The 23612-nt window shown below is 57.2% G+C and overlaps 1 protein-coding gene and 1 long non-coding RNA gene across 3 annotated transcripts in view; one reads left to right on the top strand and one right to left on the bottom strand.

Moving 5' to 3' along the window:
* CELSR1 (cadherin EGF LAG seven-pass G-type receptor 1) overlaps positions 1–23612 on the bottom strand; it is a 147611-nt gene that overhangs the window by 107582 nt on the left and 16417 nt on the right. The gene's annotated exons all lie outside the window — the stretch shown is intronic.
* Positions 3007–4507, top strand: LOC121819247 (uncharacterized). The gene is made up of 2 exons (XR_006059508.1): positions 3007–3429; positions 4335–4507. It is a non-coding gene; the product is annotated as an uncharacterized LOC121819247 (long non-coding RNA).

The raw sequence follows: 23612 nt of genomic DNA on the forward strand, positions 1-23612 counted from the left end.
GACAAAACCCAGGACGCTCCCGGGTCCCCAGACCCTGCCCGGCTGGGACATGCCTAAGGTCCCCAGACCCTGCCCAGCTCGGACACCTGTGACCCTGGACTCTGCCCGGCTCTGACACACCTGTGACCCCGGACCCTGCTCAGCTCTGACACACCTGTGACCTTGGACCCTGCCCGGCTCGGACACCTGTGACCCCGGACTCTGCCCGGCTTGGACACACCTGTGACCCCGGACTCTGCCCGGCTCTGACACGCCTGTGACCCTGGACCCTGTCCGGCTCTGACACACCTGTGACCCTGGACCCTGTCCGGCTCTGAGCACCTGCAGAGAGGGCTCTCAGTCCAGAAACCCAGGGAATGAGGCTGCAGAGAGGGAGCTGCAGTGGCAGGGTGAGGGGGGCCTGGCACCTGGGCAGAGTGCAGGCCACCCATCCGTCCTGCCCCCTCACCTGCAGGGCCCCGGCACGGAACAGGACCAGTCCTCCAGCCCAGCCGTGGCAGCAGCCGCCACAGGCTTACCCTTCCTCAAGAGACAGGGCAGAGCATCCGATGGGGACTAGGGTTACCCTCCCGGCCCCCTACCAGTAGCGCCCTCAGGGGCCCTGAAGTCCCTGGCAGAGTAACTTCACTGAACCCTCTTCTGAGTTACAAATGCCACTGGGAGGTTATATTAAGGCCCTGGCCCCTTGGTGCCTGAGCTCCCCAATTCAGAGGGGGCAGCTCAGGCTCCCCACGAGAGAGGCAGCTACCCTCACACCACGTGGCCCTTGGAGATGCTGGACTGACACTCTCTATGAGCTCACCCCTGTGCTACCAGGACAGTAAACACCCGGCCTGGCCCCCATCAGGGGGACAATCAACCACCAACAGCAACGGATCATCTCTGCTACGTCCCGAGGCCCTTCCCTCCAACTGAGTGAAGACCCCATGCGTTGTTCTCTTTGGGGCAATGTGCCATGTGCAATGGCACCCCACTCCAGTGCTCTTTCCTGGAAAATCCCACGGACGGAGGAGCCTGGTGGGCTGCAGTCCATGGGGTCGCTAACAGTCGGACACGACTGAGCGACTTCACTTTCACTTTTCACTTTCATGCATTGGAGAAGGAAATGGCAACCCACTCCAGTGTTCTTGCCTGGAGAGTCCCAGGGACGGGGGAGCCTGGTGGGCTGCTGTCTGTGGGGTCGCACAGAGTCGGACGGGACTGAGGCGACGCAGCAGCAGCAGCCCTGTGCCTAGTCACTCTTGTGGCTGACTCTGCATCTCCATGGACCTCTAGGCAAGAACACTGGAGGGGGTTGCCATGCCCTCCTCCAGACGATCTTCCCAACCCAGGGATCAAACCCAGGTCTCCCACATTGCAGGCGGATTCTGTACTGTCTAAGCCACCAGGGAAGCCCATAAATATTGAAGTTCCCCTTCTCCAGGGGAACTTCCCGACCAAGGAATCGAACTGGGGTCTCCTACACGGCAGGCGGATTCTTTACCAGCTGAGCCACCAGGGAAGCCTAATTTTCTTTGGGGAAAAGATCGAATATTGGCCCAGTTCAGTGCAGTCGCTCAGTCGTGTCTGACTCTTTGTGACCCCATGAATCGCAGCACGCCAGGCCTCCCTGTCCATCACCAACTCCCAGAGTTCACTCAGACTCACGTCCATCGAGTCCGTGATGCCATCCACCCATCTCATCCTCTGTCGTCCCCTTCTCCTCCTGCCCCCAATCCCTCCCAGCATCAGAGTCTTTTCCAATGAGTCAACTCTTCACAGGAGGTGGCCAAAGTACTGGAGTTTCAGCTTTAGCATCATTCCTTCCAAAGAAATCCCAGGGCTGATTTCCTTTAGGATGTACTGGTTGGATCTCCTTGCAGTCCAAGGGACTCTCAAGAGTCTTCTCCAACACCGCAGTTCAAAAGCATCAATTCTTTGGTGCTCAGCCTTCTTCACAGTCCAACTCTCACATCCGTACATGACCACTGGAAAACCATAGCCTTGACTAGACGGACCTTAGTCGGCAAAGTAATGTCTCTGCTTTTGAATATACTATCTAGGTTGGTCATAACTTTTCTTCTAAGGAGTAAGCATCTTTTAATTTCATGGCTGCAATCACCATCTGCAGTGATTTTGGGGCCCAAAAAGATAAAGTCTGACACTGTTTCCACTGTTCCCCCATCTATTTCCCATGAAGTGATGGGACCGGATGCTATGATCTTAGTTTTCTGAATGTTGAGCTTTAAGCCAACTTTTTCGCTCTCCTCTTTCACTTTCATCAAGAGGCTTTTTAGCTCCTCTTCACTTTCTGCCATAAGGGTGGTGTCATCTGCATATCTGAGGTTATTGATATTTCTCCCGGCAATCTTGATTCCAGATTGTGCTTCTTCCAGCCCAGCGTTTCTCATGATGTACTCTGCATATAAGTTAAATAAGCAGGGTGACAATATACAGCCTTGACGTACTCCTTTTCCTATTTGGAATCAGTCTGTTGTTCCATGTCCAGTTCTAACTGTTGCTTCCTGACCTGCATACAGATTTCTCAAGAGGCAGGTCAGGTGGTCTGGTATTCTCATCTCTTTCAGAATTTCCCACAGTTTATTGTGATCCACACAGTCAAAGGCTTTGGCATAGTCAATAAAGCAGAAATAGATGTTTTCTGGAACTCTCTTGCTTTTTCCATGATCCAGAGGATGTTGGCAATTTGATCTCTGCTTCCTCTGCCTTTTCTAAAACCAGCTTGAACATCAGGAAGTTCACGGTTCACGTATTGCTGAAGCCTGGCTTGGAGAATTTTGAACATATTGGCCCAGGCATCTATTAATTTACAACTTGATACACTGTAACTGCCCAGAGCAGAAAAGCAAGGGTTTTTTTGTTTTTTTTCTGGTTAAGTATTTGCTAAGAAAATTCCAACCCTAAATTTCAAGAGACCGATTTTGCATGACCTAAGAAGGGTAAGACCCAGCCATTTTAGATAATTAACCAGAAACCAAACGAAGCGCGAGAGAAAAGTCACCAGGCCCTCCCGGGGAAAACGTATCTTTCAGCAAACAGCAGACGTGTGTGTTTCGGCATTCTTTCTTCTCCTTTGTTTATCACATCTTAAGTGTCTTTCTGGAGTTGAGTCTCGCAATTCGCTTTCAGGCCCCTTTCCTCTCGGTCCAGATGGCGAAACCAGGTTCCAGGATCCAAAGGGTGGAACCACGTCTCCGCCTCCTCTGTTCAGCTCCAGGGACCCTTCCTCACAGCTGCGCTGGGAGTCTCCTCCTGCGGCCTTTGTGGGCGGCCACCTTACTGCCTTTCCTGGAAACTAATGAGCTGTGGGTCTGCTCTGGAGTCATCGGAAGATGGAAATACTCGAGAAAGACTCAAAAGTCTGCTTGGACAGGGTCACGCGCACCATGGCCCACTCTGCTCTGCTGCTAAGACGCTCTCATGTTGCAGGTACTTGGTAAAGTCACTCATCAGGAATGTTCTCTGGCCTCTCGTCTCTCCCACCCACCTGTCCAGCCCTCTTCCCCGAAGGCAGGGGTCACACCTGTGTTCCCCAGCCCTGCAGGCCTCCTCCTGGCTGTGTGCTGGGCCAGAGACTTCCAGCCCTCTCCTCCTCCACACACACACAGACACCCACAGACACACACAGGCACACACACACACAGGCGCACACACACACAGACACAGATGCACACACAGAGACACAGACACACACAGACATCCAGACACACAGACACCCACAGACACACAGACACGCACATAGACACACACACACACACACACACACAGACACACAGACACACAGACACAAACGCACACACACACAGACACCCACAGACACACAGACACGCACACAGGTACACACACACAAAGACACACGGACAGACACACACACACACAGACACACAGACACACACAGACACAAGTGCACACACACACACAGACACCCACAGACACACACACACACACACACACAGACACCCACAGACAAATAGATACACACAGGCACACACACAGGTGCACACACAGAGACATACACACACAGGCGCACACACACACAGACACACACAGGCACACAGACACACGGACACAGGTGCGCGCACACACACACACAGACACCCACACCCACACCCACACACACAGACACACACACACACACACACACACACACACACACACACACACACGGGCACACACAATTCCGAGGTTCCGAAGGAGAACGCCAGCTCCAAGTTCTCCCAGTGGCGCCTTTAGCATGGGTCTAAATGAAGGAAGAGATTAATCTAACATCAGATTTCCTGTTATTAAGTGATTAAGAGATGACTTAAAAACAACAAATTGGATTTCCCTCTTAGGTTCCCCCAAGGGTCCTGGAAAGGATGTATGCAATTCGCTCAGGAATTACCGCGACCCATGACGTTCACAACTCATTTATAATTTAAAATTGTTTGGGATAATAAGCCTTTTTAACGACCTAATCTGCAAGCTAAACTCAAAGAAACTAATTAAAATTGTCATCACTCATTAATTCAGCCAGTCCTTGCAGCCTCTGTGTTCTAGGCCCAGATCTCGGAGAGGGAAAACCCGCAGGGCTGTCTCAAGGAGCCGTCAGTCTGGTGGGGGTGACAGGCAGAACTGCAGACAGTCGCAGCAGGGGGCATCCGAGGTGCAGATGGGGGTGTGTGGAGTGGGAGGGGATGTCCAGGCTGAGACTGGGGGCGCTGCGGGAGGTGTCCAGCGTGAGATGGGTTTCGGGGGGAGGGGCCTGCAGGAGGACCGGCACTGGTTGGGCAGCTGGGTGAAGGCCACAGGTCCACACACCCTTGGCCCTGGCGTTACCTGTCCCTGTATGTCACTGTACCGGGTGGGAAGGGGACTGCTCCTCAGCACCGAGATGGTACTCTTTTCAGCAGGCAGCATCTGGGGTCTCAGAGGCAGGAAAGGATAAATGCGCTCAGGTGCCCAGAAGCACCCACACCCCAAGGCAGGGCCAGCCTCCTTCCTGCTGATTATACACTGATCTGAAAAATTACCTGCCAGGAAACTAGTTCTCCTGAAGCAAATCATTACTTTCAGTGTGCAACCAGTCAGAGATGCCTGAGTGGTTTTCCTTTGTTTGCACGTGCTAACCAACAGATGGCTGTTGTCCCCAATTCCTCTACTTGCCACAACCCAGAGGGCCAGCCGGTCAGGATCCTGGGGCAGCTGTGCCTGGCCCAGCAGCAGGGGTGGTGGAGGCCTTTCTGACGAGGGCGCTTTAACTATTAACCCAGGGCCTGACTTTCCCACGCTCGGCTCCAGGGGCACCGAGACCATCATTTATCACCACCATGAAGGGTTCAATGACTGCTGGAGACAGGGAGGCCCAAGCTGGGGCGCCCAGGCCTCTGCAGGTGCCGAGTGGCCGTCCCGCCCCTTGTAACTGAGGGGCAGACACTGCTGAGATTCCAAGGGGCCCTGGCGGCCCGGCCTCCCCTGACTCAGAGCTGAGCCCAGGCCCAGGTCTCTGAGAGCCATGTTCAGTCTGTCCGGGAAGAAACACGCGGGGGCTGGGGGTTCCCAGGATGAGCCTTCAGGTCAGGGGTGCAGCTGCCCAGCCTGGTGGGCATGAGAGCTGTCCCTTCCCCCTGCCGTTCTCAGCTTCCTCACCCCATTTGCCACGAGCAAAATGGGGCGCTTCCCGAGACCTGGCTTTCAATGTGCAAAGCGCGCCAGGGCCACCCGGGCACCCACACCCAGAGGCCTGGAGTGGGGCCCTGGTCTCCTCCTGCTGGAAGAGCCCCCAGACGCTCGGGGTCCTGCCCCCGGCTGTGCACCTGATGAGAAAGAGGCGGAGAACGGCTTCTGGAGGGGCCATCAGGAGAGCTTCTGGCCGAGCCGGGCCCCTGAACACTCTGCCTGCGGCCTCCATCTAAACATTCCTATTCTCAGCTCCCACGGTTTATGTCATGGTAAAAGATAAATAAAAACTCACCTGTGCACTCTAGGGCCATAAGCATTTTACTCAAAAGATACCTTTGCGATACGACCTAGGGTGAAATGCCAGGTAACCCCAGATGGCCTCCCCTAACCACTTCACAGGGCGCATGCTGCAGCCTGCAGACCTGGGGGGCTGGGGTTCACCTTGAGAACAACAGGAAAATGCAACCCTTTCCGCTGATGCAGCCGCCCATGCTCCAGACACAGACGGGGTTTCCTTATCCACCAGCCACAACCCAGCGCCCATCCTGGCTTGACCCTGGGAACATCATCAAATTCTCCATACAATCCTCCTGGGCAGCTCTGACCAGGCCTCAGAGAGTCAGGAGGTTACGTGACTTGTCCAGGGTCACCTAACTGGCTAATGGTGTGTGAAGATGCAAGCTCATGTCCGGTCAGGGGCTCCAGGCCCTTCTCACACTCGCTGCCCCTTGCATGCAGGAGGGAGTCAGGACACCCTTCCCCCAGAGCAGGAAGGCGCTCAGCTGAAATCCGCATGGTGCATCTCCTGAAGTCGGACTTCTCCACCCGGGCACCGTGGACATTGGGGTGGGCTCCTTCTTTGTCGCGTGGGACTGTCCCCTGCCCTGGGACACTGAGCAGCAGCCACCACACAGTGACCCTGGTCCGCGTCCTTTCTCTCACTTGCCCACGGGGAGCCCCAGGGACGGGTCCCTCTATCTGGAAAGCTTACTGGGCCCGAAGGCCTCCAGGGGCTGAAGGATAAGCTGGGTGAGGACGCGATATGCCATCGGGGTGCCCGGGTGCTTGGGGAAACCGCCATGCAGGACCCCCGCCTGTGAGCAAGGGACCTGCCAACTTAGGTGGGGCAGAGTAGTCCCAGCTGATGAGGAAGTTAGCACATCTTAAGACAAGTCAAAAGAGGACGTTCGGAACGCAGCACATCCAGCTCGACGGCAGGCATAGGACCTACCCTCACGGAGTAACTCAGCTCTTCTGTTTTCTCGATTTGTTCTTTTTCACTTGATCAGGTAAACTTCTGAGCGTGCAGAGCCTGCTTTCCGGGCTCTCTGGTCAGTTCACCTGGGCTATCTATCTAGCTGTCCCTGGCGAGTGGCCGACCCTCTTAATCACAATGGCTTTGCAACAAGCCTGACACGTAGCCGACCAAGTCCACCCTCCTCGTCCTTCAAAGTTGTCTTGGATCTTCTTGGCCAATATTATGTACAAACAAAGTTTACATAGGGTTTCATTTACCTGTGAGCTTATATGTAAATTAACATGCGATTTATACGTGTAAATTTACATGTCTGTGTGTGTTAGTCGCTCAGTTGTGTCCTACTCTTTTTGACCCCATGGACTATAGTCTGCCAGGCTCCTCCATCCATGGAATTCTCCAGGCAAGAGTACTAGAGTGGGTTGCTATTCCCTTCTTCAGGGGATCTTCTGAACCCAAGGATTGACCCTGGGTCTTCGGCATTGCAGATGAATTCTTTACTGCCTAAGCCATCAGGGAAGCCCAAATTTACATGTATTTACATGTAAATTTTATATGTATTTACATATGCTTCATAACCAACTTGTCCATTTTTTTTCAATTTCCCCTAAAAATCCGTGGGTTTTGGTTAGCATTGCTCTGAATCCATACATCAGTCTGGGGGGAAATGCCATTTCTACAATACTGAGTTTTCTAATCCAAGAACACAGTTAATCCCTCCTCACATACTTAAGTCTATCTGAACTTCTCATAACAACATTTTAGAGTTTTCTGTCCACCTTTTATTAGATTTATTTCTAGTTATCTGATCTTTTTTGCTATCGAAAATGATACATCTTATTTCATTTACCATTTACTGCTGGTACACAGGAACACATTTGATTTCATATATTACCCAAGCATCCAGCAATCCTGCTGAAGTCCCTTATTATTAACCATTTACCTGCAGATTCTTTTGGATGTTCTTTGTATGTAATCACCCCATCTGTGAATAATAACAATGCTATTATTTATAGATTTCATTCATAATAATAAGTGTTATGTTTACAGGTATTTTTTTTTCTTGTTTTATTGTATTGGCTGACTTCCAGCACAATTTTGCAAATTCAGAACCTAAATCAAAGGTCTGACCTCTAGTAGAAACCAAATGAATACTGATTGGGTGATACAAGCTGAGTTATTAGTGGCACCGAGTGGCACCACAAGGCTCTTGGACTTCATGCCAGAGATCCTAGTCCAGTCTGTTAGCAAATGAACAGGGGCCACAGAGGGTCTCAGTGAGCAAAAGCCACCTGATCACAAAGTAAGACAGAAACAAACAGGAGAGAGAGGATATATCTGAACGAAAGGAACAAAATCTTTGTTGTTTGAGTCAATATAACAGCTCTCCTAGAGAATCACTTGAGGAATTGTTTTAGAGAGCTTGTGATGGTGGCTGGATGCAGCATCACCAAAAATTCATTACTTCACAGCACCCAGCAAGATCTAGTTAAAAATATAATCAAAATCAACAGAGTCCTCAGCACAGCAACAAAACCCATGAAACCCCTAGAAATGAGCCTAAAATGAAGCCTGTGTGTGGAGGAGATGGCTGATTTTACTACGGCACGTGAAAGACGACATTAAGAGATGGAAAACACGCCACGTTTCTACGGCAGAAAAACAAGAGCCGACTCACTGGGAAAGACCCTGATGCTGGGAAAGACTGAGGGCAGGAGAAGGGGGCAGCAGAGGATGAGAGGGTCGGATGGCATCGTGGACCCGATGGACGTGAGTTTGAGCGAGCTCCGGGAGATGGTGAAGGACAGGGAAGCCTGGTGTGCTGCGGTCCACGGGATCGCAGACGCGACTTAGTGACTGAGCAAGAAGATACGCCTTGAACCAACGCGTACTGGATTCCTGGACCTGCTGCAACAAATTGCCACAAACTGGGTGGTGTCAACACAGCAGGAAATTATTCCCTCATGGCTGTGGAGGCCAGAGGTCTGGAATCAAGGTCTGGCTGGGGGAGCTGACTCCTTCCAGAGGCTCTGAAACAGCATCTGCTCTTTGCCTCTTCCCAGCTTCTGGTGCTGCCAGTGGCCCTCAGCCCACACGGCCTTCTCCCTCTGCGTCCCGCTGTGCTCTCCTCGGGCTTGTCACTGCACTCAGGGCCCCTCCTCCTTCAAGCCCATCTCATCTTAACTATATGCGCAAAGGCCTTTTTTCCAAAGAAGGTCACCCCTACAGGTTCCTGGTGGCTGTATTTTCTCGGGGCCCACTAGCTAACCCACGACACAAAGTAATCCATATACACAAAGTAAATCTCACCAAGATCCCTACAGGGTTTTTTTTTTTAATTATTATTATTCACTGAAGCCATATGAGGTATTTTTATACTCATACATAAGAGAAAACCCATAAGAACAGCCCAAGAAAATCACGATAAAGAACAATGAGAGCAGGATTTTGCTGGGGGTCCAGTGGTTAAGAATCCGCCTTCCAATGCAGGGGACCTGGGTTCCATCCCTGGTGGAGAAACCCCGATCCCGCATGCCTCGGGGCAACTAAACCCTTGCATCGAAATTACTGAGCCAGCTCTCCATAACTGGAAGAAGCTCGTGCCCTGCAACGGAAGGTCCAGAGTGCTGCGGCTAAGACCCCACGCACCGAAAAACAAAAAATGAGCAAGTTTTTTTAAGAAACAAACAAAAACAATGAGGGGAATCACGCAGGCCTGGCTCTCAGGAGACCTACAGTGCATCAGTCATTAAAACAGCGGGCTGGGTGGGGACAGACGGCCCCGGTAGAGGGTGCGAAACGGGTCCGCTTACCTGGTTGCGGGCACACACTTCGTGATGAACGCGGCATTTCAAGGCGCGGGGGATGGACTGCGCAAACAAAGCGTACTGAGACCACTGGTGAAAGCAAACTTGATTTTACACCATTGCCCCACGTTTAACTCAACAAATTAAAGCGCCATACATGACGGGAATACTTTTAAAACAAATTAAAAAATAAAACATGGGACATTTCTATAATCATGGGACTGGGAATGCTAAACCCCGCACGAGAAACCAGGGGGAGGGAGCCCAGGGATAGGCAGGCCCCAGAAGAAATGCAAATGCCCGATAAACATGTGAAAAGACGCTCCATCTCCAGGGAACCAGAGACGGGCAAAAATTCAACAGACGGCTATTTTTCACCCATCAGATTGGCAAACGTTTTAGACAACGATAACATGGAGCTTAGGGGGAGACACAGATTACCAAGCTTCTGAGCCAGTGGCAAGGATGTCACCTAGCGATGCATTTTCAGAAGACAATTTGGTAATTTATTCAAAATGTAAACACTCTGTCTTTGAAACAGCAAATCCACTTCTGCACATCTATTCTCAAGGCGCCTTGGAATACACGCCCGAAGACTGTTGTCCCAAGGACAGTCACTGTTTGGCTATAACAGCAAGGAATGAGGCAGGACTCATCCTGCACCAATCTCCAGCCCCCGGCCACGGGGGATTCTGCAAGGGATTTTGAGGCTGTACCCTGCCATCTTGCCCTGTGCCCCCGGCCCCTCCACCCTTGCCCCCATCTCCCAGCATCCTCTGTTTCTGATGCTCCAAATCTCAAGTTGCCAGATGCCAAGGGTTCCACCAGCTCCCTTCTGGATCTTTTCAGCCGGTGGGCTTGAAACCCCTCCTCTGTCTGCACTTCCCCTCCCTATAGCCAAAGCCCTCCCTGCTCCTCTCCCCTGGAACATCCCAGACCCCCAGGAGTGATGGCCCCCCCCAACCCCAGTTTGAGTTTTGTTGGTCAGGACCTCTCTTGCTGTAACTCCATCTCAGACCCTCGCCCACAGCGCAGGCCTAACAGGAGAGCTGAGCCTGTAGCCCCCTGGGACACAGGACGCAAGGAAAGCTCGCAGTAACGCAGCCAGTAAAACCCTGGGGCAGGGTTTCAACCGCCTGCTGGAGACGCTCTCTCCGTGGAGCCGCTCCGGCCCCTCCCCCAGGGCTCCGGGATCACATTCGCGGTGGAGGCGGTAACCATGGACACGGGCAGTCCCGCGCGGGCAGGCAGGCGGGCGGTTGATCAGTAACCTCGGGACAATGACAGCGGCGGCTCCGTGCTCATTCAGATGGCGGGGCGGGCTGAATGGGGGCCCAGCACAAAGGCCACTAGCAAAATGACGCGGGAGGGCTACCACAGGGGGTGTGAATGGCCCCATAACTGCCACAAAAGAACTGAGGCCAGGCCACACCTGCACTTTCTGATCTTTGGGGGAATTCACGGCAAGGCCTCCAGGGGTCCTTGGTCAGATGTCACTGTTCCTGAAGGGGACTACATCACCACCATCCCGCCTACGTTCTTAGCAACAAGCGGGCTTCAACTGCAGCCTCAGAGTGGAACTCACCGACGTGACCCCCGCCCAGGGTCCAAACGTCGGCTGGCGTGTGGCCGAGAGGCGTGGCCGGTTCACGACCTCCCATTATGCGGCAGCGCTGGCCGGGTGCACTCCAGGGCTGGCGGTGCCCCATCAGAGCTGAAAACCAGTCTGCTCGCATAACACACACGTAACATCATGCTTTTAACGCCCGCCCACAAAGGCAGAACTTATAATGCTGTTTTTTTTTAAAGCAAACATCACCCTTGACATTTGAACACCTCCCGTGAGAAAGAACTAAACGCATCTTTCTATCAGCCGGGAGTAACTGCCTGAGAAAATAATGTCTGAATACTGTTTAACCCTCTCTGGCACAGTCATGGGCTCCCTGACACGAGGGGAAAGGAACAAGATGCTTTTAAACCAAGAAGACACAGGAGGCAGGCCAGGGATGACTGACTGCAAGGTCTCCCACGGAGCGTGAGCGGCACAGGCGTGGCCCTGGGAGCAGCGAGACCACCCTCCTTCGCTTGGCCACTGATCTAGCTGGACACGCCCACTCCAGAGGCAACGAGTACCATTCCCCTTCTCTGCCCCGACCCCCTCCAGAGGCTTGGTTACCAGCAGCTCTTCCTAGTGAGGCTCTTTCCTGGTGATGGAAGTGGTCTTGGATGTACAGGCTCAGCTAGCTCCACCGCGGGGTCCCTGGAGCTCTTGGGGACAGGACCTAAGATGCCAGCAGGCTCAGAGCCTGCCCGCCCTGGGAATGGTGTCCTGCACCCAGGAATCCAACCTGCCGGTGGTTCGGTGATGTTCAGTCAATCACCAGATGCCTTCTGCTGCCTACTTCTAGCCAGGAGGTCAGCCGGAGAACGCGCTGGAAGACCCAGCATCAGCATCCAGGGGCCCTGAGAGGACTCTGGGCCTGCGGGCCAGGGGCTGTGGCTGTGCTGGTGTCTGCTTCCCACTGGCCATCAGCCTGGACAGGGACGCAGCCTGGGGCTCCCTCTCCCTGTCACCCCTTGGTGGTGGTGACAGTGTCCTGGGACAGAGATGCCAGGGGTGAGAACAGCCGCAGTTCCATCAAGTCACCCCATCGAGCTACGATACCACTGCGTTAAGAGAAGAGTTCAAAACACAAAAGAAGTGTGCAAGATGTAAAAAGGTATGTTGTATATACAGCGATCCTACAAACACACAGAGAGCGAAGGTAATTCAGTAAAAGATGAGCAATCTAATGGGAAAAGCAGGCGGGCGATTCACAGAAGCAGCGGGAATGGTTGATGGAACTGATGGAGAAACTATTTCCTCTTTCTCCCAAGACACATCGAAAAAGGAAGACACTTACTTTTATCTACAGGATTAAAGAGGATGAAAAAGATTCATCCTTCCCATGAAGATGCAAATTCAGAGGATTTGGGTCCAGCTTAGTCCAAACTTTCTAAAGGCAAGGGGCACACCTTTGGCACCAATAACTTCACTTCTAGGAATTTAGACTGGAGCGTCCACGGCAACCCACTTGAAGGAGCACGTGGAGGGCAGACAGGGAGGTGAAGGAAAGAATTCCATGTATGTTTCTATCCACAGAAAAATGTATGGCGGGATTCACAGAAAACTACTGTGTGCTTCTGAATGTTTACAAGCTTGTTTTACTCTTTAACAAGATTCTTCAGAACTTTTTTAGAAGATAAAGTTAATCTATTCCACCCATCTTTCCCCTTTCCCCAAAAAGCCTGGCTCTGGAAGGACCTGCACAGCGCTGCAGACAAGCCCCCAGGGCGCTCTGACCTGGGCGCACCTGGCCAGACTGTCTTTGCTCCCCTCGTTTTCCAGACCCCACTCCACACCTGCCCCTGCCCTCAGACCAGGCCCCTTCTGCAGATCAGGGGTCCAGCTCACCAGGGCCCCCCTACCCCGGCTCCAGTCCCAGCATGACTGGAAAGATCTCTCTCCCTGGAATTCCCACCCATTGCCAAGACCATTCCTCTGGGGGATGTTCCCAGAACACCCAGCACCGAAGTCGCTCCCCCAATGACACAGAGCAACCCATTCACACTGATGGGGTGCGGACATGCGAGCTCGAGTCAAGAGCTCACGCTCAGAAGACTTTCAGGCCTCCAGCCCATCACCCACATGCAAACAGGCGCCGAGAGGTCCCTGGAGAGACGGGCAGTAACGGGGGGCTGAGGCCCAAGAGTACCCCAAAGATGCTGAGACAGATGCCAGCGGAGCCCACCAAGGAAGAAGCCAGGCACCCACAGCTGGGGGTTGCCTCCATCCAGACCCCCAACACCTGCCACGGCCTGGGGGGGTCAGGGAAACTGCTGGGCTGCCCCAGAGACCACCATCACCCAAGCTCCTCCAGTGGGCAAACGCACACTTCTCTGGGGTGCCTAAGGGGGTCCCTACCCTGACGTCCCCCCCAGCACTGGCTCTGGCTGCCCCCGGCGCCCGACATTCACCAGCTTCCTGCTCTCCCCCGCAGGGTGGGCAGTGGGCGTGCCGACCCCACCCCGTCACTCCTCCCTGCTCAGCCCCTCAGCCCAGCTGACCGATCCTTGACCCTCACCACCCCTCGCCCTCCACCCAGGCCTCTGTGGCTGCCCTCAGGAACCTCTCTGTCCCCAAACTGGCCGGCCGTGCCACCCGGCGTCCCACCTTGCTCGGAGTGCTGCAGAGCCCTGTCCAGCCAGGCAGGGGGTCCCCACTGCAGGGTGGGCAAGGTGAGGGGGGCATGCTGCTTGCTTCCTCCCCTGCCAGGCACCCAGAACCCCTCGCAGCCCAGCACACGACAGGAGCCCACCGGGGACGCACTGGCCAGCCCGGGGTGCCCCCGCCTCCCGCCTCCCTCTCCCCCGTCCAGTTCCCTGGCCATCCACCTACTGCCCTGGGTGGTGGGCTCCCCAGTGGGAGGACGTGCTGGGGGGCAGACTCGGTGCTCAGAGTCCACCAGCCCGGGGCCCCTGAGACCCAGCTGTCGGGGTGGACGCCGCCCGGGTGCTCTGGAGCCTTCTGCACGTCACCCAAATCCCGTCCGATCCTGCCGCGCCAGCACCGCCCCGGCCACGCCGGTGGTCCTGCCCCAGCCCCAGCCCTGGGGATAGGCGTGCAGCCAGGCCACCGCCCGTGGTGCGGGGACACCAGGGCGAGGGCCGCCCGGCCGAGCACAGCACCTCCAGGTCCCCTCCGTCGGGCAGCCCTCCTTCCCCACCAGGGAGGGCCGCCTCGGCCGAGCACAGCACCTCCAGGTCCCCTCTGTCGGGCAGCCCTCCGTCCCCAGCAGGGCGGGCCGCCCGGCCGAGCACAGCACCTCCAGGTCCCCTCCGTCGGGCAGCCCTCCGTCCCCAGCAGGGCGGGCCGCCCGGCCGAGCACAGCACCTCCAGGTCCCCTCTGTCGGGCAGCCCTCCGTCTCCACCAGGGTGGGCCGCCCGGGGCAGACCCCCGCTCAGCGTCCTGGACGCCAAGCAGGAGCCCACGTACGTGCGGGAGGGAGGAGGGGGCGCCAGCCGGGAACACGGGGGTCAGACTGGCCGGTGGCCCTGCCCGCTCTCTGCCCTGGGGGCTCCCGCCCAAGCAGGGCCCCTCGGCCCACAAGGGCCCTTTGTGGTGTGGCATTTCACACACTCCCGTGCCTCCCCTCCCTCACTTCCTCGCCAAATTCCGAGTGTCCTGCCGCCCCGCGCGGCTCCCCTTCCCTGCCCCAGACAGAGGGGCTGGGCCCCCAGCCGCTGCCACCCAGGCCGCTCCGGCCCGCCCCGTCCGGAGAGCTCCTCTCCCCTCCAGAGACCATGCAAGTCCCGGTTTGGGTGAAATTTAGAAATGCCAGATTTCGAGGAAAGAGTCTGTGCACAGTTATAAATAGCGCATTCCCGCAGGCGCCGCTGAGAACACAGTGCAGACTGAGAAAGCGCCGGGAAGGCCGAGAGACGTCAGTCAGCGTCGGGGAGTCGGGGGCTCTGAGGTGACTGCGAGGCCGCCGGCCGCAAGGACCAGGGATGCCACCGCCATGTCGGGGACCCTCCAGATCAGCGGGCCAGCCCAGGGTCCTTCCCGTAACTCCGCCACCACAGCCCCCCGGACCAGACAGGACAAGGCGGTGACCAGCCTCGTTCTCTGCTCCATCTTAAAGGCATCGGCACAAAGCCAAGGGGCTCTGGGTGCCCTGTCCCTGTGCCGGGCAGTCCCTCCAGTCCAGCGTGCCCAGGGCCTGCTGCGGGTGAGGTCAGAGGTTGCAGGCGCCCCAGCCCTCCTGCAGACTCCTGGGGCAGGATCGGAGGACTCTGGGGTCTGGGGGGCCTGCACTGCGGGTCCCAGTGTCCACAACATCTGCAAGGCGGCCTCAACACCCCTTACATGAGGAGACTGGGGCTCAGAAAGGGTGACGGGCACCCCGGACAGCCAGGCGGGGTCACACAGCCGGGCGGGGTCGGGCTGAGCCAGCCTCTATCCCAGCCAGGACCCACAGGCCCAGCTCTCTGCTGCACGGATCACTCTGCGCGGCCTCCACGCAACCAGCCCCGAGCCGGCCCCACCAGACCGTACACGCCGTGACCCCTGAGGGTTTCCTGAGGGCTCCCTGGGTGCCTGGGCTGTATCAGGCAAGGGGATCAAAGGCAAACCCAATAGACGAGAGGCAGGACCCTCCGAACGGATGCCCAGCTCTAGGCGGTCACGTCAAGGATGGGGGAGAGGCCAGGCTACCTGAGCTGATGTCCAGGAACAGCTTTGTTTGTTGGGACTTTGGGGGTGGGGAGCCCGGAGCCTGGAGGGTGGGAGCCAGCGATGCTCTTGGTGGAACTTCCCTGGTGGTCCAGTGATTAAGACTTGAGCTTCCACAGCTGGGGGCGCAGGTTCAATCCCTTGACAGGGAACTAAGATCCCGCTCCGAGTGGTGCTGCCAAAAAAAAACCATCCCCCAGTGCACAGAGAATGACCAGGCCTCGGATGTCAACAGTGCCGATGGGGAGAAGCTGTTCTGGGGGCCGACAGATGGCAAGCGTAAGAGTAAGACAGAGGTGAGGGCCTCTGGGGTCCTCAGGAGGGACTGGACTTGGGGAATGCCCTCTGAGGAAGAAAGGGACACCTGGCTGGGGGTGAACAAGGAGTCGGCTGGTAGAGGCCCAGCAAGGGGGCCCGGGGGCCCGTGGCCCCGGGAGGCAGGGCAGGCCCCATGCCCAGAGCCAGCAGGCTGTTCGCTGCACAAGCACCCAGCCACGCGGGGTCAGAGGAGGGCTGTTGCTTCCTCCATTCAGCCCGCCGCCCGCCGCCTCCCTGGACACAGGTGACAAGGCTGGAGCTTTACGGCTCCGGGGAGAGGCCACCCCCGTGTCCAGCACACAGGCGGCGGTGGCGGGGAGCCCCAGGTCCGGAACACGGCGGGAGGCAGTGCAGTCCGAGAGGGTCAGTGTGCTCCCCAGGGCGTCTGTCACAGAGGCTGGAGACCTGGTTGGCTCTGCACCCTCTGCACAAGGCAGACCCAGACGGGCCTCCACTGGGCCACCCTCAGAGTGGTGAAGTCAGAACAGCTCAGGCCTCCGCCGTGAAACACACACGTGTCGTTTAAAGCGAGGGATCCGAGGGTGAGCCGTTCAGGAGAGGAGCAGCTCATTCCAAGGAGACAGGGACCCCCCCCTCGCCCCCCAGGGGTTCCCCTCGAAGGTCATTAAAGCGAGCCAGATACACCACAGTCCTTCAGGCCCCCATTGTCCCCGGACAAAGGGACGGCTCTCCAGGGCAAGGGCCCCAGAGGTGCCTCACAAAAAGCTCCATCACCATGACAACCCCAGCAGGGCTCAGGCAGGCGCACCGCGACACCAGAATGAGCGGGGACCACCACCTTCCTCCCCGCAGACACAGCCAGAGAAACGCCAGAAAGAGCCGCAGGGAAAGGCTGACTTCGGCGGCAGGGGCGGTGGGGCTGTCTCTGGGCGTGGGGTCTGGGCAAGGTACTGCTCCCCCTTTGCCCCTAGGTGATTAGTCGTGCAGTCGTATCTGACTCTTCGCGACCCCATGGACTACAGTCCGCCAGGCTCCTCTATCCATGGAGTCTCCAGGCCATTTCCTCCTCCAGGGATCTTCCCAACCCAGGGACAAAACCGAGTCTCCCGCGTCCCCCCGCGTAGCAGGCAGATGCCTTACTGCTGAGCAACTAGGGAAGCCCACTTCCTCCTTTACTGCTTTTCAACATGGGAAGAATTTTCTGAGTGAGCTTTTTGAACAAACCAAGAATGCTTTTGATTCGGAAAAGCAATTTCTATTAATAGCCCACAATAAAGCTTTAAAAGATTTAAAAAGCACAGTGTTGGGGCTTCCCCAGGGGTCCTGTGGTGAAGACGCTGGGCTTCCACCACAGGCAAGACGGGTTCGATCCTGGGTCAGGGAACTGAGAGCCCACATGGTGTGCGTGGCCAAAAATAATAAATAAGTAAATAGCACCCAGCATTACCTTCTCCTCAGTCTGTCTTGCTCAGCAGCTGCTCTGGTTTTGTTTTTACCTAGGTGCTCGTGTTGGAGAAGACTCTTGAGAGTCCCTTGGACTGCAAGGAGATCCAACCAGTCCATTCTGAAGGAGATCAGCCCTGGGATTTCTTTGGAGGGAATGATGCTAAAGCTGAAACTCCAGTACTTTGGCCACCTCATGCGAAGAGTTGACTCACTGGAAAAGACTCTGATGCTGGGAGGGATTGGGGGCAGGAGGAGAAGGGGACGACCAAGGATGAGATGGCTGGATGGCATCACGGACTCGATGGACGTGAGTCTGAGTGAACTCCAGGAGTTGGTGATGGACAGGGAGGCCTGGCGTGCTGCGATTCATGGGGTCGCAGAGAGTCGGACACGACTGAGCGACCAAACTGATGGACTGACTGAGGTGCTGGTGGTTCAAATGGTAAACAGTCTGCCTCCAATATGGGAAACCCAGGTTTGATCCCTGGATCAGGAAGATCCCCTGGAGAAGTGAATGGCAACCCACTCCAGTTCTCTTGCCTGGAGAATCCCGTGGACAGAGAGCCTGGCAGACTACAGGTGCAAAGTCGGACATGACTGAGCGACCGTCACTTTCACTTTTCAGGCACCGTAGGTGGGATAAAAAAAAAACATGACTAATACAGGGGAAAAGCAAGGCGACAAGCGCAGCCGGGTGTTCCCCCCCTGCAGACCACCGGGCCAGCTCGGCAGGTCCATGGCCCGTAAGCACCGCCAAGGCTCCTGACAACCCCCCGGCCAAGGCTGCTAAACCCCAGAGCGGACACAGCTCTCCCAAGCAGAGCACGACACAGGGTAGACCTTCCCTGTAGTCCCAGTTTGTAACCCAAGGTTAACTCTGCTCTGTGTCTTTGGCGCACCGCCATATATCCACTCAACAAACACTGGCATTCCTTCACGTCGAGCTGGGCACCCACAGCACGGACAGCCACGAGTTCTCGGGGCAGCGGGGTGGCACTCACAGTGTCACACGCCCCTGGGCACAAGAGGGCACCCAAGGGTGTCACTGAGGGCAGAAGCAGAGGGGGCAGAGGGCCCAGGCGAGCAGACGGGAGGTCAGGGGCCACAAGGGCGCCACCCAACGTGGGGCAGTGCCTGGACGAGCCACTCTCCCCACTGACCAGAGGGGGCCCTCGGTGACCACCCTGCAGCCCCCCGGCACTGCCAGCCCGTGAGCGCCTCCTGGCCCGACACAAGCCCGGCCTCCCTCCTCTCTGCCCGGCCCGCCCAAGGAATCGCGGAGTGACAGCTTCCGCTCGCTTCCCCCAGCGTCAGCGGTTTGCATTCCACCAGGACACACTTGGGCTCCCGCTGCCTCCAGGGAAGCGCGAGTCATTTCCGTGCGGAGGCCTCTGAGCTGGCACAAGCCAGGCCCCACCCCAGCCCCGCGCCCGCCGGCCTCCAGTCTGCCAGGAGGGGGAACGGGCTGACACCTCTCACTGCGGGTTTTATTCTCTGTACGGTGGACAACGCGAGGCAGGCAGCGCCCACAGCAGCTCTGGGTCGAACAGTCTGGTGCCCGCAGGGTCACAGCCCCCTGGGGGCCCGGAGGCGTCACGGAGCACCCCGGGAGCCGCTGAGATGCAGAGAGGGCGGGGGAGCAGCCGGGCAGGGAGATAAAGATCCATGTTCAAAAACAGTCCCGACGGGGAATTCCCGGGCGTCCTAGTGGTTAGGGCTCTGCTTCCACTGCAGGGGTCACGGGTTCGATCCCTGGTCAGGGGACTAAGACCTCACATGCCCCTGGGCAGGCCCACGGAGCGTCCTAAGTAAGGCTTTCAGGCTGCGGGGGTTAGCCGGCATCCTTATTCACACCAGGAAGTCCAGTGTGTTACACAAAACATCCACACGGAAAGGAAAGAGGTCCAACACACTCGAGTCCCAGCCGCGTCCTCCACCATGAAACCCAGAAGCAGGGGGCGAGCTGGGGGGCGTTACAGCCATGGGAGATGCTGCCTGCACGCCTGCAACGCTTCTGTCCGGCCCATCGGTCCATCCCCAGGCCCAGCTCTCCCTGCCACGTGCTCCTTGGAATACGAGCCCAGAAGCGAAAGCCAGGAGCAAAAGTTCACACGGCCTCAGAGCAACAAAGCCCGCGTGAATATCCTGTGTACAGCCTGAGCCAGCTCTGTACTGGGCTCGCCCACCTTTCTCTCATCGCCCAGCCCCCCAGCGGGAACAGGCCCTTGAGAATGGACCCGCTTCTAACCTTGACTGCGGGTCTTCCCCACCCCGCTGGGCGCCAACGCCAGGGTCAAGGTTCCTAAACTGCACTGTGGGATCCACTCCTGAGCCGCTGAGCCGTGGGGCACAGAAGCCCTGACATCTCAATAGGCCCCCGGTATCCCGTCCACCGAGGCCCGCGTCACGTTCCTGTCTCCGGAGGCCCCGTCTCTCTGGGTTGCCAGCGAGTCTGATGGGAACTGGGGGGACGCGGAGAGCCTCACGTGGCCAGATCCCGGCTGCGAGGCGGGCACCAGGGTCTCTCTCCCTGCCCACACTCTCACGCTCACAGACTAGCTGACTCCTTTGTGCTCGCCCTCCCAGGTGTCAAGGGCAGCAAACCCTCGAGGAAAATCCCCTCCGTGGAGGAAGCCGGGGCTGCGGGAGGAGCGTCAGCTCACAGCTCGGCTGAGCTGCAGAAAGGGCCTCGGGCCAGGGTGCTGGCTCTGAGTCATCCCCGCCCCTCGGAGAAGAGCAAGTCACTGCAGGCGCAGCCCTGGAGCCCCACCCCACCCCCGGGATGCCTGCCTGCACCCGCCAGCCCGCCAGCCCACTGGGCAAGCGCCCAGGCCGCTCTGGGCCTCTGGTGTCCACTCCAAACCCCACGCCCCCAAGCCTGTGTTGCCTTCAGAACTCAGCGCCCCCGAAGGGCGGGGACCCATGTGGGCACCCTCCTGCACTGCGGCCTCCCCCTTCCCCTGTCGAGCCCCAAGGCCCCTGGCTGGAATGCATTCATTTAAAAACCCATGATTTCCTGTGCAGAGTTCTGTTGCTGAAGGATTGTCCTAAGTCACTGATCTGGTCTGACCCCCGGGTGGCGTGGACAGCCCACAGAAGGTGACCACCTGTCTCCACGGAGTAGGGGCAGAGACCGAGGGGCGGGGAGAGCAGACAGCCCGCCTCCGCCTCCAGGGCCAACTCCCCGCATCAGATTCCTTCCTGCTTGAAATACCTAGCGTGGCTTCTGCTTCCCCAACAGCTCATCTCGTTAACAAAATTAGCTTTTTTAAAAGCAGGGAAGTCTGGAGGATGCCTGGAGAGTCAGATTTTCCGTGTAAAGTATGAACCGTCCTGACACTGGAAACACATCACCCAGGCTGGCCTCTGCAGTACCCGAGGGTACAGCTCCTACAAGCAGGCTGGGAGGCATGTGTGCCAGGTCTCAGGGCCACGGGATCACAGGAAGGACACCTTGCTGAGACCGGGCTGCTGGAAAGGGTGACCGGGTAGCCGGGACGGTGGGGGGAGCAGAGCTGCTGGGGTGAGTGCCAGGGCACACGAGACGTGTGGGTGCCCGTGGGGGCGGCAGGGGCACCATCAGCTCAGTTCCAACACCTGGCACCTGACCCAGGAGGAAGTGCCCGAGGGAGCGGGTCCCAGGTGACTCGTGGAGGACCCTCGGCCTGGGGACTTGCTGAGCAGCCACCATGGCGCCAGGCCAGGCCTCCAGCAGGTGGGCACTGGGGTGGGGCATGAGACACGGAATACCATTCAGAAACAAAACATGAAGGCCCTGATGCTGGGAAAGATTGAGGGCGGGAGGAGAAGGGGACGGCAGAGGATGAGACGGTTGGATGGCATCACCAACTCGGTGGACGTGAGTTTGAGCGAGCTCCGGGAGTTGGCCGTAGACAGGGAGGCCTGGCGTGCTGCAGTCCATGGGGCTGCAAAGAGTCGGACACAACTGAGCAACTGAAATGAATTGATGAAGGCTGAGACAGCCTCAGGCCCAGACACACCTGCTCGGTCCAGGTGGAGGGGCAGGAGCTGGGGAAGGGGGCGGAGCCACACGCTGGATGAGCCCGAGGCAGGTGGGTTACGGGGTGGGCGGGGAAGGGCAGAGACAAGCAAACCCTAGAAGACACATCCGATGGTGGGCAGCGGTGGGCAGAGTGGACGGGGCCCGGTCAGCGTGAGCTGGTGGCGCCCTGGATGGACCACAGGGCTGGACGTGAGGGATGAGACCTGAGGACTCCGGTGGAGTCCAGGGCGTCATGCAAGAAGGACTGTCAGGCTCGGGGACATAAAGGTGACCATCCAGCCCACTCTGCCCAGGACATGCTCAGCATTAGCACTGAAATCCTATATGGCGACACCCCCGGGTCAACTCTGGTGCCAGCGAGGGGCAGCAGGCAGAAGGTCAAGGGTCAAGACCCAAAGCTACATCTCCAGGCTCAGCTACAGCCCCCCAGCACAGGCCCCGCGAGAACGAGGGTGGACACCAGTCCCCCTTCCCACCAGACAGTCGCCCACCACTCCCCTAGAAGCAACCGGTCGCAACGCATGCTAGTGACTTAACAGTACCTTGTCAAACATCACAGGGTTCCCTGGTAGCTCAGTCGGTAAAGGACCCACCTGTCATGCAGGAGACCCCGGTTCAATTCCTGGGTCGGGAAGAGCCCCCAGAGAAGGGATAGGCTCCCACTCCAGTATTCTTGGGCTTCCCTTGTGGCTCAGCTGGTAAAGAATCCACCTGCAGTGCGGGAGACCTGGGCTCGATCCCTGGGTTGGGAAGATCCCCTGGAGAAGGGAAAGGCTACCCACTCCAGGATTCCGGCCTGGAGAATTCCATGGACTACAGTCGACACAACTGAGTGACTTTCACTTTCACTTTCTTGTCAAACATCAATAAAGTAAAACAAAAAGCGTACAAGCTAGAGTGATGACAATATTCCCAAACTAGACAGAAGCGACGGTCGCACGGCCCTGAGAATCTTCCACACGCCACGGGGCTGTCCACTGCATGATGGCTGGCGGATTTCACCTTCAGTAAGTTGCCCCGCCTCCACTCTCGGGCACGGCACACAAGACCGTGTGCTCAGCGATCACAGCCTCGGGCAGCCAAGCCGGCTTCACCCATGTTACTAGCTGGTGGCACTAAGGACGTAAGATCCGCTGGAGAAGGGATAGGCTACCCTCTCCAGTATTCTTGAGCTTCCCTGGTAGCTCAGCTGGCAAAGAATCCACCTGCAAACTAGGAGACCTGGGTTCGACTCCTGGCTTGGGAAGATGCCCTGGAGAAGGGAAAGGCTACCCACTCCAGGATTCCGGCCTGGAGAGTTCCATGGACCGTGCAGTCGCAGAGTCGGACACAACTGAGTGACTTTCACTTTCACTAAGGGCTTCCTCCCAAAAGGACCGCCTCCCTAAAAGGGCCTGTCGAGCCGACCCCGAGAACACTATCAGACACTGTGAGACGGCGCCGGCTGACGGGTATCACGCACGGGTGACCTTGTACCAGAACATCAGTAACGGGCGCGCCACGAAGCCCCTTCTCCACCGTGACCCACCTGGGGCTCCCGCGGCCACCTCACGGCCTGTGCTCCCCTGCTTGGCGCTCTTTGCCTCTCACCAGCTTGCACGGGGTTTAAAAGCAACTCTCAGGACACAGGACACAGCCCAGGCCTGCGGCAGGAAGCTGTGCCCCAAGCTACACGGCACAGTCCCTCCTGCCGCCCAGAAGAACCTGCGCTGACCCACTGGGTCCGACTCAAACTCGTGTCCCAGCCGGTGAGCCAGGAGACACCCTTAGTTTTCAAACAGGGGTTAGGAGGGACGGACCCCGAGGCTGGGATCGCCGGCTCCAGAGAAGACCAACACAGAGGCCCACTGGTTCCGGGGAAGCAG

The sequence above is a fragment of the Ovis aries genome, chromosome 3, assembly GCF_016772045.2.
Source record: "Ovis aries strain OAR_USU_Benz2616 breed Rambouillet chromosome 3, ARS-UI_Ramb_v3.0, whole genome shotgun sequence".
NCBI lineage: Eukaryota > Metazoa > Chordata > Mammalia > Artiodactyla > Bovidae > Ovis > Ovis aries.